This window comes from Tachyglossus aculeatus, chromosome X2, assembly GCF_015852505.1.
Source record: "Tachyglossus aculeatus isolate mTacAcu1 chromosome X2, mTacAcu1.pri, whole genome shotgun sequence".
In the NCBI taxonomy this organism is placed as follows: Eukaryota; Metazoa; Chordata; class Mammalia; order Monotremata; family Tachyglossidae; genus Tachyglossus; species Tachyglossus aculeatus.
This window is the reverse complement of record NC_052100.1, coordinates 14,135,927-14,145,948: the sequence shown is the minus strand read 5'-3', so window position 1 is coordinate 14,145,948 and position 10,022 is coordinate 14,135,927.

Here is a 10,022-nt window from a genome sequence, read left to right as displayed (position 1 = left end):
CAGGTCCCATCTGGATTCTGTGCCTGCCACACCAGTGAATTGAATGGAGAAGTGTGCTGACTGCATGACCCCCTGGCCGACAAGTCCTTCAACAGTTCGGTCACAGCAGCGCAAGCCACTGGGGGAATTCGGTCCTGGTGGATTCTCTCCAGCAGTAACACCCTGCTCCCTCCAAGTCTAGTGTGTCTTTGTCTTTCCCCGAGGTTGAAAACCAGAGTCCATACCCCAGCAATAGGGTTCATCTGGATTAGGGTTAGGGTTAAGGTTAGGGCCTGGGCTAGGCCCAAGGCTAGTGTTAGGGTTGGAGTTACAACTAGGCTCAAGGTTATGGTGAATGTTAGGCTTAGGGTTAGGGCTAAGACTAGGCTTTGGGGTAGGGTTAGTGTTAAGGCTTAGGGTTTGGGTAATGATTATGGTTATGGGTAGAATTAGGGTTAGGGCTGTGGTTAGGGTTAAGGCAAAGGCTAGGATTAGGTTAGAGTTAGGGTTAGGTTGAGGGTTTGGGTTAGGGTTAGAGTAATTATTGGGGCTAGGTCACGATTAGGTTTTGAGTTGGGGTTAGGGTAAGGGTCAGGGTTAGGATTAAATTTAGGGTTAGAGTTCAGGTTTGGATTAAGGTTAGATTAAGATTACTCTTAGGGCTAGGGTTAACGATAGGGTTAAGATAGGACTAGGTCTAAGTTTAAGGCAAGGCTTGAGTTTAGAGTTAGATTTAGGGTTAGGGTTAGGTTTAAAGTTAGGTTTAGGGTTAGTGCTAGGTTGCCTGTACAGGGTAAAGATATAGTTAGGGTTAAGGTTATGGGTACTGGTTATGGCTAGAATAAGTTGTAGAGTTAGTGTTTAGGGTTAGGTTTTAGGTTTACGGTTATAGTTAGGGTTAGGTTTTAGGTTTACGGTTATAGGTAGGGTTAGGGTTAGTGATAGAGTTAGGGCTAGGGCTAGTTTTATGGCTAGTATTGGAGTTAGGACTTGGTTTAGGTAGGCCTAGGGTTGTCTTTAGGAATAGGTTAGGAAAATAGAAAGTATTTGAGAAGGCTAGGTTTGTGATGGGGTTTAGGGTGAGGGTGAGGGTTAAGGTTAGGATTAGGGATATGGCTAGGTTCATAGTTTGTGATGGTGTTAGGTTTAGGGTTAGGGTTAAGTATGAATTGGGGTTAAGGCTAGGGCTAGGGCTGGGGTTAAGGTTAAGGACTATGACTAGGGTTCCGGTCAAAGTGAAATTAAGGGCTAAATCTCATGTTAGGGTTAAGGTTAGGGTTAGGGCTAGTGTTAGGATTGGGGTTAAGAGTTAAAGTTAGGGTAATGGTTCGAGTAAAATTTAGGGTTTGGGTAGGGTTGGGATTAAGTTTACTGCTAGGGTTTGGGGTAGGATTAGGTGTGGTTTTGAGGTTAGGGTTAGGTTTAGGGGTAGTGTTTCAGTCAGTGTAAGACAAGGGCTTCTTCTGTAAGGGTTAGGTATAGGGTTAGGGGTAGATCTAGGTGTAGGACTAGGGTTAGGGTTAGGATTAGAAAATGTGGTTATGACATAAAACTAGGCCTAGGGCTAGAGTTATGGTTAGGGTTAAGGTTGGACCTAGAGCTAGGTTTAGGATTAGGGATAGAGCTAGGGTTAGGGTTTGGGAATGGGTTATGGTTATGGTTAGCAGTTGAGCTGGGGTTAGAGTTAAAGATAGGGTTAGTGATTGGTTTAGGTTTGGGCCTAGGGTTAGGGTTAGGATTAGAGCTACCATTAGCGTAGGGTTAAGGTTAGTGTTATGGTTAGTTGTAGACTTGAAGCTATGCCTAGGGATAGAGTTAGGGTTAGGTTTAGGGCTAATCCTAGTTTTAAGATTGGTGTAGCAATAAGGTTAAGGTTGGGATTTAGGTTATGGTGAGGATTGCAGATAGGTCCAGGGTTGGTGTTATGGTTAGTTGTAGACCTAAGGCTAGGCCCAGGGCTAGGTCTATGGGCTAGGCTAGGGTTAAAGTTAGAGCTAGGGTTTAGAGATAGGGTTGGGGGTAGTGTTGTGGTTAGTTGTAGACATGAAGCTAGACCTAGGGCTAGGGTTATGGTTTAGAGTTAGGGCTAGGCCTAGGGCTAGGTTTAGGATTAGATGTAGAGATAGGGTTAGAGTTGGGGTTTGGGTTATGGTGAGGTTTAGGGTTATGGGTAGGGTTAGCAATTGGGCTAGGTCTAGGGTTAGGGATAAGGTTAGCATTAAGTCTAGCTTTGGTCCTAAGGTTAGGGTTAGGGTTAAGTTTAGGGTTAGAGCTAGGTTTAAAGTTAGGGTTAGGTTTAGGGTTAGTGTTAGATTTACAGTTAGGTTTACTGTTGGATTTAGGGCTAGAGCCAGTGGGGCTAGGGTTAGTGTTAAGGTTAGTGGTAGGTTAGAATTATGGTTATGCTTAGGGTTAAGGTTGGGGTTTGAGTTAGTTGTAAAGTTTAGGAGTAGGCATAGGGCTAGGGTTAGTGTTAAGGAGAGGGCTAGGACTAAGACTAGGGTTCAGATTAGAATTAGAGAGAGCGATGATTAGGATTAGGATGTTGGTGAGGTTTAGAGTTAGGATTAGGATTAGGGTTAAGGTTAGAGCTAGAGTTATAGTTAGGGTTTGAGTTACTGGTAGGTTTAAGTCAAATCCTAAGGCTAGGGTTAGTGTTAGGGATGGGGCTAGGACTAGGACCAGGGTCAGGATTAGGTTTAGAGAGGGGATTAAGGATAGGATTGGGATTTTGGTGAGGTTTAGGATTAGGATGAGGATTAAGGTTATGGTTTGGTTTAAGATTAGTAGTTAGTGTTAGTGAGAAGCAGCGTGGCTCAGTGGAAAGAGCACGGGCTTGGGAGCCAAGTGGTCATGGGTTCTAACCCCGCTCCGCCACTTGTCAGCGGTGTCACTTTGGGCAAGTCACTTAACTTCTCTGGGTCTCAGTTACCTCATATGGAAAGTGGGGATTAAGACTGTGAGCCCCAAGTGGGACACCCTGATCACCTTGCATCCCCCCCCCCAGCACTTAGAACAGTGCTTCACAAATGCTATCATCATCATTATTATTATAGTGTTAGGATAAGGATTAGGGTGAGGGCTAGGGCTAGTGTCAGGGTCCGGTCTAAGTAGGGTTATGGTTAGGGCTAGGGCTAAGGCTAAACCAAGAGCTAGAGTTAAGGTTAGCATTACAATTTGTTGCAAGATTTAAATCTGGGCCTAGGACTAGGTTTAGGATTAGGCCTAGAGTCAGGGTTATATTTGGGGTATGGGTTATGGTGAAGTTTAGTGTTTTGGTTAAGGATAGCATTGGGCTAAGGCTAGGGTTGAGGATAGTTGTTAGCATTAGGTCGAGGTTTGGGCTTCAGTTTAGGGGTAAGGTTAGGGGTAGGGTTCAGGTTAGAGCTAGGGTTAGGGTTAGGCTTAGGGTTAGTGTTGGATATACCTTTAGGGTTAGGCTAAGGGTTAGGGATAGTTAGGGCTATGGATATGCTTAGGATTAGGGTTAGGGCTAGGGCAAGGGCACGGTTTAGATTTAGGGTCAGGGTTAGGGTTAGGGTTCTGGCTAGGAGTAGGGTAAAGCCTAATGTTATGCTATGTAATGTTATGTCAAGAAGAGCTGATTTGCCATTCGTGGCATAGGTTTTTCAACAGAAGTGACTTGGCCAAACTGGAGAGAAACACACATTCACTCAACTTTCTTACTTAGCAGGATAGAAGAAGGATGGCACATGCCTGAAGATGCCTGAAAGGATGTACACTACAGGGCAAGGATCAGTGTAGCTATCTTCTGGTACTGTATTACTATTGTCCTTGGAACTGACAATTTGGAATTTCAAAAAGAGGTGATTTAGCCTTTCGTTCCAGACATGTTTCAATGCACGTGCCTTGCTAGAAAGTGGTGACTGGCGTTTCGATTCAAATTGCATGGCGCTCTATTAGCAGAGTACAGAGAAAACATAAATCCATGCATATAGATAGGCATAAACTTACTAATACACAATACATATGTTTTGAGATAAAGGCCTAAACTGCTCAGCACAGCATCCTTTTACCTGTGTACCCTCTTAGATTCCCAAAAGAATAAAATAGAAATAAAAATAAAACAGAATAAAACAGAAAACCATGAATCTATGAGTAAGATAATTCTTATAGCATCTAGTGAGCTCTCTATGGCATCTAGTGGCAGTCAGTGTGACAAAATGGACCAATTCACACATTCACTAAAGTTGCCCAATTAGGCAGGATGGAAGAAAAATGGCAGATCCAGAAGATCAGATGTACACTGCCTGGCGACAATCAGCGTAGCTGTCTTCTGTTCCTATTTTACCTGGACCTGAACATTAACCATTCCTAGAAGAGCCCATTTGGCATTTCCTGCTAGAGGGTTTCAACACAAGTTGCTTTGTTAGGATGGCGAGAAGCACACATTCACCCAACTTTCTTACTTAACAGAATTGAGGAAAAATAGCATATGCAAAAGACTAGGCCCCTGAAAGACTGCACACTGCAGACCAAGTATCACTCTAGATGGAACTGATCTCTACATGGAACTGAACATTTGAAATACCAAGAAGAGCTCGTTTGGTATTTCATGCAATGCAAGGGGCTTTTACAATATTGGAGGAAAACACACTTTCCCTCAAAAGTTAGTAGGATAGAAGAAAAATCAATCAATCAATCAATCGTATTTATTGAGCGCTTACTATGTGCAGAGCACTGTACTAAGTGCTTGGGAAGTACAAATTGGCAACATATAGAGACAGTCCCTACCCAACAGTGGGCTCACAGTCTAAAAGGGGGAGACAGAGAACAAAACCAAACATACTAACAAAATAAAATAAATAGAATAGATATGTACAAGTAAAATAAACAAATAAATAAATAAATAGAGTAATAAATATGTACAAACATATATACATATATACAGGTGCTGTGGGGAAGGGAAGGAGGTAAGATGGGGGGGATGGAGAGGGGGACGAGGGGGAGAGGAAGGAAGGGGCTCAGTCTGGGAAGGCCTCTTGGAGGAGGTGAGCTCTCAGCAGGGCCTTGAAGGGAGGAAGGGAGCTAGCTTGGTGGATGGGCAGAGGGAGGGCATTCCAGGCCCGGGGGATGACGTGGGCCGGGGGTCGATGGCGGGACAGGTGAGATGGCACTTGCAGAAGACTAGACCCCTGATGGGCTGTACCCTGCAGGGCACGTAAGGGACTTTCACAGAATGGAGTAAACACACATTTGCTCAACACATACACACTTACTTAGCAGGCTAAAAGAAAATTCATTCAATCGCATTTATTGAGCGCTTACTATGTACAGAGCACTGCACACAAGTGCTTGGAAAGTACAATTCGGCAGCAGGTAGGGACAATCCCTACCCAACAACGAGCTCACAGTCTAGAAGGGGGAGACAGACAACAAAACAAAACAAGTAGACAGGTGTCAATACCATCAGAATAAATAGAATTATAACTATATACACATTAATAAAATAGAGTAATAAATACGTACACATATTCAAAAGTGCTGTGGGGAGGGGAAGATGGTAGGGCATAAATATATATTTATAAATATAAAAGCATATAGTATACACATCAAAATACATATAAAACTATATATAGTATATAAAAGTACATATAAAACTATATTTAGTATAGAGAAGCAGCGTGGCTCAGTGGAAAGAGCCCGGGCTTGGGAGTCAGAGGTCATGGGTTCAAATCCCGGCTCCACCACATGTCTGCTGTGTGACATTGGGCAAGTGACTTCACTTCTCTGGGCCTCGGTTCCCTCATCTATAAAATAGGGATGAAGATTGAGCCCCCCGTGGGACAACCTGATCACCTTGTAACCTCCTCAGTGCTTAGAACAGTGCTTTGCATGTAGTATGTGCTTAATAAATGCCATTATTATCATTATCATTATTATTACATAAAAGTATATATAAAGCTATATATAGTATATAAAAGTGTATATATACAAGTATAAAAGTATATATAAAACTATATATAATATATGAAAGTATATATATTTATATGTAAATGTATATATATACTTCGAACAGTCCCCAGAAGAAAGAAGAATGTGCACTGAACTATCCCCCCGAAAATTAAGTAAAATATTATCTGTGACTATTTTTGTTGTACATGCTTCAACACAAGTGGCTTTGATTGTATTGAGAGAATCACACCTTCAATCAACTCTCTTATTTAACTTGCAGTATTCAGCAGGATGGAAGAAAAATGATAATTACAGAACACTGGACTCCTAAAGAGCTGCATACTGCAGTGCAAAGATCACTGTAGACACCTTCTGTTTCTGTATTTCTATTTTACATGGAACTGAACAGTTGATATTTAATCAAGTTCCCATTATAAATAATAATAATAAAGTTTGTGCCTGAGAGTTTTAACTCCAGAGACTTTTACAGAATGGAGAAACACATTTACATTCACTCAACGCATTCACTCTTACTGAGCAGTCTAGAAGAAAAGTGATTCATGCAGAAGACTAGACTCCTGATGGGCTCTACACTTTAGGGAAAGATTCAGTGTAGATATCATTTGTGACTGTATTGCTGTTGTACATGGACCTGAACCTTTGAAATTATCAGAAGAGTTCGTATGACATTTTGTGCCATATATGTTTCAACACAAGTGGCTTTGATAGTATAGATAGTAGATTTACCCAGTTCTCCCACCTCCCAGTCCTGTGCACTTTTCCCTCGCTTCGTTGCTTCTCGATGTTTGTTTGTTTGGACTGCAGCGGGGTTCTGTGAATCCAGAGGAGCCGGCCTTAGACAGAGTAATCAGGGCAGCTGCCCTCTCGTGACAACTGTGGAGGCTTACATCAGCACTCAACCAATGTATCAATAAATTTTCTTATTTAATTTGCCTGTGTTCATTCAATCGTATTTATGGAGTGCTTACTGTGTGCAGAGCACTGTACTAAGCGCTTGAGTGTAGCAGGGTAGGAGAAAAATGATACATGCAGAAAACTAAACTCATGATGGACTGCATGCTACAGTGCAAAGATCTGTATTGGCATTTCTGTCTGTTTCTTTATTATTTTAAATGGATCGGAACATTTAAAATTTCATGACGCTCCCATATAGCATTTCGTGGGATTGAGATTCGATAGGATTGAAATAAACACACATTCAATCAACTTTCTTATTTTACTTGCTTACCAGAATAGAAAAAAATTTCCATGCAGAAAACAACACTACTGATGGGCTGCATACTGCCCATCCCAAGTGATTTTGCACTGCCTAAGTGCAAGTGACTTTCACAGAATGGAGAAAAAGCACATTCACTCATCTTCACATTCCCTCTTAGTAGGTTAGAAGAAAAATGACTCATTCAGTGGACTAGACCCCTGATAGGCTGTTCACTGTAGGGCAACAATCAGTGTTATCAAGGATCCTCTGTTACCTTATTTCTGTTGTTCGTGGTTCTAAACATTTGAACTTCATGTCTAGTTCAGCATAGCATTTCATGCCAAACAGGTTTTAATGCAAGTGGCTTTGACAGGAGTTAGAGACACACACATTCAATCCACCTTCTTATTTAACTTACCCACTTAGACGGATAGAGAAAAATGGTACATGCAGAAAACTAGACCCCTGATGGGCTGCATACTGCAGTGCAAAGATCGATACAGACATCTGCTTCTGTATTACTATTTTAAGGGGAACTGAAGAGTTGAAATTTCATAGTGTTTCTATTTGGCATTTCGTGTTGGAGGGCTTTCACGGCAAGTGACTTTTACAGAATGGAGAAAATGCACATTCATTTAACACGTTCACTCTTAATTAGCAGGCTAGAAGAAAAATGATTTATGCAGAAGACTAGACTCCTGATGGGCTATACATTGCAGGGCAAGTATCAGTGTAGTTATCTTCTGTGACTGCATGCCTTTTTCACATTTGAAATTTCAAGAAGAATCCATATGGAATTTCATAACATATGAATGAGAGAAATACACATTCAATCAACTTTCTTATTTAACTTATCTAAGTTTCTTATTTAACATTTGCAATTTCATGAAGCTCCCATTTAGAGGTTTGAGCCAGACGAGTTTCAGCACAAGTGACTTTCACAGAATGGAAAAAATTGACATTGACCCATCACAATCACTCTTACTTAGAGAACTAGAAGAAAAATGACTCATGCAGAAGTCTAGAAGCAAGGCAAAGATCAGTGTAAATATTTTCTGTGACTGTATTTCTGTTTCAAATGGAAGGGAACATTTGAATTTTTTCTGGAAAAGTTCATAGGGGCATTTTATGCCATGCTGGTTGAAATGCAAGTGGCTTTGATAGGATTGACAGATATACACATTCCATCAACTTTTTTATTTAACTTCCCAAGTTTGCAGGATAGAAGAAATATGGTGCATGCAGAAAACTAGACTCATTATGGCCTGCATAATACAGTTCAAGGATCAGTGTAGACATCCTCTGTTTCTGTATTACTATTTTACTTAGAACTGAACATTTGCAATTTCATGAAGCTCCCGTAGAACATTTCCTTCCAGGTGTCAATGTAAGTGACTTTTACTGATTGGAGACAATGTACATTAGTTCATCACATTCACTCGTTCTTTGCAGGCTAGAAAAAAAAATGACCCATGTAGAAGACTAGACTCCTAATGGGCTCTACTTTGCAAGGCAAGGATCAGTGTAGATATCCTCTCTTACCTTACTGCTGTTGCACATGGAACTGAACATTTGAAATTACAAGATGAGTTCATTAAGTTCATGCGAAACAGGTTTCAATGCCAGCAGCATTGATACATTGGAGAGAAACAGGAAGGGAAGCAGCATGGCTCAGTGGAAAGAGCCCGGGCTTTAGAGTCAGAGGTCATGGGTTCAAATCCTGGCTCCACCAATTGTCAGCTGTGTGACTTTGGGCAAGTCACCTCACTTCTCTGGGCCTCAGTGACCTCATCTGTAAAATGGGGATGAAGACTGTGAGCCCCCCATGGGACAGCCTGATCACCTTGTAACCTCCCCAGAGCTCAGAACAGTGCTTTGCACATAGTAAGTGCTTAATAAATGCCATCATTATTATTACTATTAAACACACATTCAATCAACTTTCTTATTTAACTTGCCTACTTAGCAGGATAGAAGAAAAGTGGTACTTGCAGAAAACTAGTCTCCTGATGGGCTGCATATTGCAGTACAAGGATCTGTGTTGTAGGCATCTTCTGTTTCTGTATTTCTGTTTTACATGGAACTGAACATTTGAAATATCAAGAAGCTCCTATTTACCATTTCGTGCCAGAAGGGTTTCATTGCAAGTGACTGTTACAGAATGGAAAAAACATACATAACTCATCCCATTCACTCTTACTTAACAGGCTAGAAGAAAACTGACTCGTGTGGAGGACTACACTCCTGCAGGGCAAGCATCAGTGTAGATACCTCTGGTAACCTTATTGCTATTGTACATGGAGCTGAACATTTGAAATTACAAGAGTCCATCTAGCATTTCACAACTGTGGGAAGAGTGCCCTAATCTGTGAATTCACCCCCTCCCTCCACCTGAGCAATCCACAGCAAGGACACGGAACTGCTATACTACAAGGTTGGGGAACAGGAACTGTCATTCATTCATTCATTCAATCATATTTATTGAGCTCTTCCTGTGTGCAGATACTGTAATAATCAGATAGACATCCTGGGAATACTGGGAGGGCTAACCGGTATGAGGGGGCTTCGTATATAACAGGCATTGTTGCTATTTTTAGTTGTAGGTATTTAGACCAAGCCCTGCAGAGCCTGCCCTGCTGATTAGGACTCGGACTCCCTGCATCGCTTGCTTGCTGTGCTATAGCTATGTGAGTATACCCAATAAAGAGACAGAACTGATCAGTCTGGCTCGATGTCTGGTCTTGGGCTCGTTGTAGCCCAATCGAAAGAACCCGGAGCTGCCCTCTGGTCGGCGACCCCAACTGACTTGGGGGGCAACTCCCACAGAAGCATACAAGTTTCAACTCAAGTGGCTTTGATAAGATTGACAGAACCACACGTTCAATCAACTTAGCAGGATAAGAAAAAT